We start from the raw sequence: 10017 nt of genomic DNA, 5'->3' as shown, positions 1-10017 counted from the left end.
AGAGAGGGGGAAGGGAGAGAAGGGGGAGTTGGGGCAGGGAGAGGGGGGGGAGAGGGGGAAGGGAGAGAAAGGTGAGTAGAGGGAGGGAGAAAGAGGGAGAGGGAGAGAGAGGTGAGTGGGGGGGAGGGAGAGGGAGAGAAGGGTGAGTAGGGGGAGGGAGAGAGAGGGGGATAGGGGAAAGGGAGAGAAAGGTGAGTGGAGGGAGGGAGAGAGGGATGAGTGGGGGGGAGGGAGAAAGAGGGAGAGGGAGAGAGAGGAAGAGAGAGTCGGAAGGGAGAGAGAGGTGAGTGGGGGGAGGGAGAGAGAGGAAGAGAGAGTGGGAAGGGAGATACTGGAAGTAGGGGAAGGAAGAGAGGAATGAGTGGGGGAGGGAGGAAGAGGGAGAGGAGAGAAAGGTGAGTGGGGGGAAGGAGAGAGGGGGAAGGGAGGGGGAAGGGTAGGGAGGGGGAAGGGGGGAAAGGGGGAGGTGGGAGAGGAGAGAGGAGAAAGAGAGATAGAGAAAGAGAAGAGGGAGAAGGGAGAGGAGGGAGAGAAAGAAAGAAAGAGTGAGAGGGAGAGAGGGAGAGGAGAGGGAGGGTGTAAAGAGGGACAGTGATAATGATGACAATTATAATGATGCTTATAGTAATGATAAAAAATATATATATTAATAATGACAACAACAACTATGATAATGATGAAAATGATAGATATAATAATAACGATAAGGGTGATAACAAAAAGGATAAAAAAATGACAATCATAGTAATGATAATAATAAAAATAATAATTACAATGATGATAATAAAGAAGATAGTGATAACAGTACTGATAATAACAATAATAATGAAAGTGAAAAGAAAAAAATCCAAAATGCAATTATCATAACTGATCAAACCAGGCCAGACATTTTGCAGAAAAAAATCAAAGGACTTGATTTTCCTCCCTTTTCACGGCCCTTTTTCTCCCCGGCCCGTACCTGTCGCGAACAGGAAGGGTACGGCGCGGGAAGGGAAGAACAAGGGAGGGAACAGGGAGAGAAGAGGAGGGGAGGGGGGGGAGAGGGACAGGATAGGGGTTATGGCGGGGTAAGTGAATTGCCAAACAAGAAGTGAAGTTTCGTTGTTGTACTCCCGAGCTTATGTGACAGGAACCCGTTCATTGCTGCCATAAATTTCCTCCTGCAGAACGTACACGTTTATACATACACGTACATGCACAAGAGTGGGGATACACGCGCACACATACATATCTACATATGCATCTACACACACTTACATCCCACCCATGCGCGTCCATGCCTGCCGCTCTTATACACTTACCCATTATGTACTTCCCTCCACCAACCCTTCCCTCCGCCAACCCTTCCCTCCCTCCCCTCTCTCCTTTCTCTCCCTCGCTCCCCACCCTCCCTTTCTCCCTTCCCCTCCCTCCTCTCTTTCCTTCCCTCTCTCTCCTCCCCTCCCTCCTTTATATCCTTCCCTCTCTCCCCTCCCCTCTCTCCTTTCTCTCCTTCCCTCTCTCCTATCCCCTCCCTCTTTTCCCTCCCTCCTCTCTTTCCTTTCCCCTCCCTCCTTTCCTTCTCCCCCTCCCAACTTTATCTCCCTCCTTCTCTCCCCTCCCCGGCCCCCTTTCCCTCCCTTCCTCTCTCTCCCTTCCCCTCCCTCCTTTCTCTCCTTCCCTCTCTCTCTTCCCCTCCCTCCTTTCTCTCCTTCCCTCTCTCTCTTCCCCTCCCTCCTTTCTCTCCTTCCCTCTCTCACCTCCCCTCTCTTCTATCTCTCCCTCCCTCTCTCCCCTCCCCTCCTTCTCTTCTCTCCCTTCCTCTATAACTTCCCTTCCCTACCTTCTTCCCTCTCATTCCCTCCCCTCCCTATCTCCTCTCCCCTCCCTCTATCCCATTCTTCCCACGTCCCCTCCCCTCCTCTCCCTCTCCCCCCCAACTCCTCTTCCCCTTCCCACTCTCACTCTCCTCACCTCCTCCTCAACTTCCTTACCTCCCCCCTCCCCCCCCCGTTCCTCACGACTGTTCATAAGTTTGTTCACGGAGCGAGTGAACAAATCGAGACGAGGAGCCAGAGCGGGCCGGAGGCGAGGCTCCGTGAGGGCCCTTTTATGATCCGGTTTAAAGAGCTGCTTTCTTCTCCTGGCTGTTTGATGGTCGAACGTGTGTTTGTTTGCGTGTGTTTGTCCGGGATTCTTTTTTAAGTAGTTGCGTGTCCGGTTGTGTCCTTTGTCCGTGCGTGGGATTTGAAGATGGTTGTTCTTTTCGTATGTGTGTTTGTGTTTTTTTGTGTGTGTGTGTGTGTTTCTTTGCTTTGTTTGGGAGATTTTTTTTTGAGTGTGTTTCTTTGCTTTGTTTGGGAGGTGTTTGTGTGTGTGTGTGTTTGCGTTTGTGTTTGTGTAGTTGTTCGATGTTTTTGCTTTTGTTTGTCAATTTATCCCGCTTTATTTATGAGTTTTAAATACTTTTTTAATCTACTTGAAGTTATCATTTCGGAGATATTATCTGCGTGTATATGATGGGGATGGGGGAGGGGAGAGCGGGGGCGGGGACGGGAGGGGTGAAATGATGCATGTGTGACTATATGTGATTCACCCGATCGATTTTGAATATAAATAACTGTTATTGCGTAATATGCAACTGGATATAACTTCCTTGCAAATCAATTTCTAATTACGGTTCGCTTCTCTCGTTACCTCGCTCTGAAATATATATTCCAGAATACTGAAATAAGAGAACGATGTTAAAAGGCGATGCAGAATAAATATGACTGTGATATTGATAAAAAAAATGAATAAAGCAAAATCTGTATCAAAGAGCCTTCTCTTACTCGATTATCTTATCATTGCAAAATTATGCACATGAATGATAACTTTGGCGTAATCCGAAAAGTGTTTCGATTCAAGATTGCATGCTCTCTATATGGAATGCAATTTAAAAGATCGTTTTTTCATATTCACGCAACATTTGTTATGATACCTTTAAAGGTTATAATGATAATCATTATCATTATTTCTATCATTATTATCATCATCATTATCACTATTATCATTATCATTACTATTACTATTACACTATTATTATCATTATTATTATTATTATCATTGTTAATATTATCATTATTATTATTATTATCATTATTATCATTATTTTTATTATTATTATTATTATTATTATTATTATTATTATTATTATCATTACTATTGTTATTATTATTATTTTCATTATCAATATCATAATTATTATTTTCATTATCAATATCATTATTATCATTACTATCATTATCATTTTTAGAATTCGTATCATTAGTATCATCGCTATCATCATCATCATTATCATTATTGTTTTTATCATTGTTATCATCATTAACATTATCATCATTATTATTATTATCATCATTATTACCACAGTCATCCTTATCATTAGTATTCTCCTTATCATTATTGTTGTTATTATTATTGCTATCATCATTATTATCACATTATCATTATTATTATTATTATTACTACTAATATCATTATTATTATTATTATTATCATTATTGTAAGGTGGCATCCCGCAGCCTCACATCTCCCAGTCATCTCCCGTTCATCTCCCGTCGTCTCGTGCGTTTCGCCTTACTGTACGATCTTCGGCTGCTACGTTATCTTCTTTTTGTCTGCCTTTTATTTGTTTTATGCTTCGTTTGTTTTATTCGCATTTGTTTGAGTTTACCCTTTCACTCCATACTTTCGTCTGCGATTCTTTTACAAGTATATTTGTTCACGCTTCATCTTTGAGTTCTTTAACCTGTTATGCTATTTTTTATTGTCATTAATTTTTACCTTAATTTTTAGTTATTTTTCCACACCTACAGTGGCTTTGTTTTTGTTTTAAGAAATATCAATTTTACGCATTATTTTACTGTTTCAATTTCTCTCAGTTTATTACAGTGTGAATGAATAATTTTCTCAGTTTTACTGTCTCCTGATTATGAGTTTGTATGATTTTTGTGGCTTTTCTTTTGCATTTATGTATATATTTTATTTTTAATAATCGATGTTCGACGTGGCTTATGACGTCACGAAAGTTATAAATATAAGCCGCGTTGAGCGGGAAATAGATCCATTCTGAGCCAGACAACGGTGTTTCGCTATCCTCCTGTGTGATTTCTTTTAATTAGCCGGCCGATGGAAGACTCAGCCCATCGAAGCGTCACATCACCATAATAATACAAGTTAAGTTCTGTTTCCTGACGGTATTTATTTTTCATAGGAGCTGGACATTATTCTTTATTTTTAATTATAAATATGAACCAGTCTTTATAGATTATACAGTATTATGATGCTGAAGAATATTCATTAAGGTTTCTTTTTTCACGGTTTAATATTTTCCATATGGCAACTTAATTTTGGTGAGATAAGACTAAGAATCTACCCAGGGGTGTCATTTAATTTCTACACGCTACCAATCCATAGAAATTAATTCGACAGGAACCCACTGATTATAGTATACTGTGGCTACGGAGCCTTATACCCCGCGACAGGAATATTTTGGTGTGCAGCGACGGGATTTGTTACGTCACCTTTTTTCATTTTGTTGGGTGTTTTTGTGTTTTTTATCTCCGCTGTAGGTTGCTTTTAAGTTTGGATTTCAAGTATCTCCTTGCCTTTATTAATACGTCCAGCTTAGCTTTTATTTCTTTGAGGTTATATCATGCATGTTTATTGTAGTTGTTGGTGAGCCACACATTTCTTGTAATTTTTATCTTCGCATTTAATTTCAGGATTTCAGGGTAGTCGTTTTATTGACATTTTATCAAGAGTTGATGTTTTATATTTGTTCTGTGTTTAATAACTTCTTTTACAGTTTATTGACTTTTACCGTATTTACCCTCAACTCGCCTAGCTAGATTTTAGTGGCTCATATAGTTTAGTATTTATTAACGTATTTATTAACGTATTTATATTTATCAGCACCGATTTCTTTTTCCCTTTTTTTTTGCTGTCTCTTTTGCTGATGTTCGTTTTTATGTGAATCGCAGTGCTCCCGTGTATCTTAGTGATGTGCTCTGTTGACTTTGTAATGTGCTACAGGATTTCATAGCTGTCAAGCGGATTTTCATTTGACTTTGTGCAGTGTTTTTGTCGTCTCTTTTGCCGTATCTTACGAGTATGCCAAAGGGAACAACTAGGCAGGAGAGATACGAGCAGCTTCTAGAACGCCGCGACGCCCGCTCTACTAGTCAGCCTGCGTCTCGTGTGACTTCTCCAGTCCGATCAGATCGTGTTGTTGCTGGTGCTAGTGGTTCGAATCCAGACGTTAGCCGAGCTGTGGAAGTTATGGTGGCGGAAGTCAGCATGTTCGAGGAAATTATGGAGAAAATTAATGCTCTGGTTGGTGAATTTAGGGAGTATAAGGAGCAAAGCGACCTTCGACTACAGCAACACGAGGAAGCTCTTCAGCGACATGGTGCAGAACGGCAACCTTGCCCTGCAGAGGCAAGCACTTCCCAGACCGAGCGTCAGCCAGAGAGGGATGAATTGGTGCAACAGCTTCGTCGTCAGCTTGAAGAGAAGTCCGAGCAGTTAGCCGAAACCCAGCGACAGCTAGAAATCTACCAGCAGGCCGCCACTGATCTTCCTACCCTGGCACCACACGGCAGTACAAGAGATGGTGAAATTCAGGAGTTACAACAACAGCTTCGGCAGCGCAACTCTGAACTGGAGGAAGCCCGCAGACTTACCCGAGCTCCAATGGCTCAGAGATCTGGTGTTTCTATTCCCCAGGCACACGCCACAACCATCAACAGTGAACCACTGCAGCCGTTTCCCAGGAGCCGGCCTTTAACTCCAGAACCAGTTTCCCAAGCAGATGCTATAGGAAATCAACAGAACCAGGTGTCATCCCTTCCACATTATGCTGCCCCGGTACCTTCACTGCGTAGCTCATCCCCACGTCAAGTTGGTAACTCAGAGCGTCAGCCCTCACAGGTTTCCAGTACACCAACTATGAACTATGTGTTCACCAAAGAGACTGTTCCTCACTTTAAGGGAGATGTGTCAGCTTCTCGGCCCCTAAAGAAGAATCAGGAAGTGGAAGGATGGATCCGGGCCATCGAAAACATCATTAAGCCTACAACATCAGAGGCGTATATTCAAGCAGCCAGGGCAAACTGTCGTGGGTCAGCCGAGTTGATCATCAACTCCCCTTTGTTCGACAACATTACTGACTGGAGTACTTTTAAAGCAGCACTCAGAAGCAAGTTTAGGGGGACGTATACTTCTGCTGATTTTTTAAGGTACTCTACGACATCCAGATGGTTCCAGGACAGGCCCCGATGGACTTTTTCCTCCAACTTGAAGGCAGCGTTTATCAAGGCTACCGAGATCACCGTGAAGCTATCGGTGACCCATCGCAGCTTGTGAAGAGGGTATTCTTGAGTGGCCTTCCTGCCTGGCTCCGTGATTTCTTGGCTATAAAAGAAGATGGTAGTCCAGCCCAGATTGCCGAAGCAGCTCAGCGAATCTGGAACTCACGGCACGGTATCCAACACTGTTCCACAGTCCATCAACCAGAAGACTGGACCCAACGTCCAAGCCGTCCTGCAAGGGCTCGGGACATGTATGCAATGCCAGTTGCAACCAACCAACCAAATCCCAGTCCTGCTGGCCAGAGATGGTGCGAGTATCATCGCCTAACAACACACGATACCTCAGAATGTCGTGCAAAAGTTAGGAGGGATACCACATCCCCACAGTTTAACCGTCGATGCTATGAGTGCCGCAGCTCTGGCCATTTTGTCAGAGATTGCCCCTTTCGTCAGTGCCAGGCAGATGCTGCTCCCAGAACCCCTGGCCAAGATGACCCAGGGAGCTCGTACCAAGCCAGCCATACCCACACTCAAGGTCGCATCCATGAGGTCCCCAGGACGCACGGGGCGGCCACTCGTGCCAATGATTGTTAATGGCAGTACGGTCCTCTGCTTCATCGATACTGGATCTGAAGTGACTATCTTAAAGCCCAGGACTCTCCAGTTTATAGACCCCCATGGAAACTTGTGCCGCAAAGATCCTACTCACGTGCTGAGAGGAGTGTCCAACAAGCCACTAGATACCCTGTGTGAGGTTACTCTTCCCTTCTGCCTTGATTCAGAGTTAGAACTCCGACACCGCGTTGCTGTGTGCAACATTAGCTTCCCAGGAGATGTCCTCCTAGGTATGGACTTTCTCAGGAGAACTTCATACAGCTTGTCTTCAGATGCCAAGAATGATTCAGCTCATCTTACCATTGAAGGTCGTACATTCCCTGTCACCTACACTGATATGCACTCTCTGCAGATTGGTATTATTGATGTAGACTCTGAAGAACCAGGATTAACAGTGCCTAAACCTAAGACATTATCAGCCGCTGTCCACCTCCTACAGACGACGGAGCTCCCACCACACACTGGGCGCTTCATGGAGGGTGTGGTTGCTAAGTCTGGTCCCAGTGAGAAAGATGTTATCTTCATGCCCCAAGCATCAGTTGCTTGTGTGTCGCCCTATCTACTCACAACTGTCTCAGGACGCCATTGCCCTGTGTGGGCATTGAATGACACGGCAAAGACAATACGGCTAACCCAAGGAACGCGTTTGGGGACGGTAGCTGAGATTGAAAAAGTATACTCTCCAGGCGATGATTCTGATCAAGATGAGGGTCCATCAGGTGCCACTGATTCTGCAGATTGGGATGATGATACACAGGACGAGGAGTTTAACTGGGAGGAAGACCAATTCGATCGCACCTACGGTTTGGAAGACTTTGGGTTCGACAACTATGACTTTTTCACGGGAGAGTTGCCACCATCACATGCCCTTGCAGCTGTCGAGGCTGCTGGCCTATTGGATAAGAATACAACTCCAGATGGTAGTCCAGCTTTTGACTTTGATCACTTGGATGATTCCCAAAAGATGGAGATACAGTCACTTCTTAAAGGTTACCAGGTTCTCTTTAATGGAGGTGAAGAGACAGTGGGCCACATTCCAGATATACAACACCGAATTGAGACAGGAGATGCAGCACCAGTGTCCACACGCCAGTGGCGTCTTCCGCAGACAACAAGAAACGTAATCAGAGAACAGTGCAACTCCATGCTCAGGGCTGGTGTAATCGAGCCATCAACTTCACCCTGGCTCAGTCCTGTAGTCTTAGTGAAGAAAAAGGGGGGAGCACTGAGATTTTGTGTGGACTACCGCAAGCTTAATCAAGTAACTACATCAGACACCTACCCTTTGCCTCGTATCGATGAGTTGCTGGATGAGCTGGGCCCCACTGATACTTTCACAACACTGGATGCTAGAGCAGCCTATTGGAGTGTAGAAGTTCACCCTGATGACCGACCCAAGACGGCCTTTAGCGACGGCTACCGTTTGTTCCAGTTCCGCCGTCTACCATTTGGTCTCAGCACTGCCCCAACTACTTTCCAGCGCACAATGAACTTTGTGTTATCTCCAGTGCTCGGGCGCCACACTCTAGCTTATCTTGACGATATTGTTATCTATTCCCGGGGTTTCAAGCAGCATCTACAGGACTTGTAAGAGACTTTAAAGTTGCTGATGGTGGCCGGCCTGAAATTGAATGCCGAGAATTGTACCTTTGCCTCCACAAGCATCAACTTTCTGGGTTTTAATACCATTTCTCTCCCGACGGCGTGGCACCAGATCATAAAAAGTAGCTGCCATCTTGGAGACGCCACCCCCACGAACTGTTAAAGAAGTGCGCCGTTTCCTGGGTGCAACTGGTTTTCTTCCGGAAGCACATTGAAGGTTATGCCAACATTGCCGCCCCACTTCACCTGCTGTTGAAAAAGGGACATCAATGGAAATGGGAAGAGCAGCAGCAGCAAGCTTTTGCAACACTGAAGGAGAAACTTATGACAGCACCTATTCTGAAGCAACCAGATTTCACAAAACCCTTTGAGCTCCATACTGATGCTAGCAGTCTTGCTCTTGGAGCTGTCCTTCTCCAGAAAGATGACCAAGAGGTACCTCATGCCATTGCATATTACAGCAGAAAGTTGAGGGATGCTGAGACACGATATCCACCAATTGATTGTGAAGCACTGGCAGTGGTTGAAGGAGTTCGAGTATTTGATCCCTATTTGTATGGACGTAAATTTGTTGTTTTCACTGATCATCGACCTCTAGTTTATGTTTTCAAGCAGCGCACTAAATCACCGCGAATGACACGATACGCCCATGACCTATCATTTTATGACTTTGATATCAAGTATAAGGAAGGTCCCACTAATTATGTACCTGACCTATTGTCACGTCAGATTGCTCCTGTAGATGTTAATGACCTATCTGCAGAGAATCTAGCTGAGGAACAGCGCCAGGATCCCAAGTTTAAGGATATCCTGTCTTACCTACAAGAAGGAACAGTGCCTAGACGGAAGCTGCCAATACCCCTGTCTGAATTCGAACTAAAGGATGGAGTTTTATACCGTTTGAGGCACTTGCCTGTTAAGATAATCTACCAGCTCTGTGTTCCTCAGAAGTTACGTAATTCAGCACTGAAAGTAGCACATACACCACCACTAGCTATGCATCCAGGGATACACAGGACTTATGAGAACCTCCGTGGTATGTTCTACTGGCCTAATATGCTACAGGATGTCAGGAATTACGTGGAAAGATGTCTTACATGCCAACAATCCCGTGGAGTTGCTCAGCGTGTTTCTATGGCAGAAGCACCTCTTGCTCTTTACCCCTTAGAGAGAATCTCGATGGATATCCTAGATGTAGGTCAAGCACCAATGAAATGGGCCTTAACCATCGTCGACCAACATACACGCTTCATTCAGATTGTTCCAATGAAGGACATCACTGCTTCCAGAGTACACCAAGCTTTCTTGGACCACTGGGTGACGTACTTTGGTCCACCTCGTGTCATCCAAACTGACAATGGGAGACAATTTATTGCACAGATATTTAGCGAACTTGTTGAGTTGCTTCAGTCCACACACCATTTCACCATCAGGTACCACCCTCAGGCAAATGGCCTTGTGGAGCGTA

This window comes from Penaeus japonicus, unplaced genomic scaffold, assembly GCF_977035675.1.
Source record: "Penaeus japonicus unplaced genomic scaffold, GWHDUDI00000001_assembly GWHDUDI00000004, whole genome shotgun sequence".
In the NCBI taxonomy this organism is placed as follows: domain Eukaryota; kingdom Metazoa; phylum Arthropoda; class Malacostraca; order Decapoda; family Penaeidae; genus Penaeus; species Penaeus japonicus.
The sequence above is the reverse complement of the archived record's forward strand: the minus strand, read 5'-3'. Positions refer to the sequence as shown.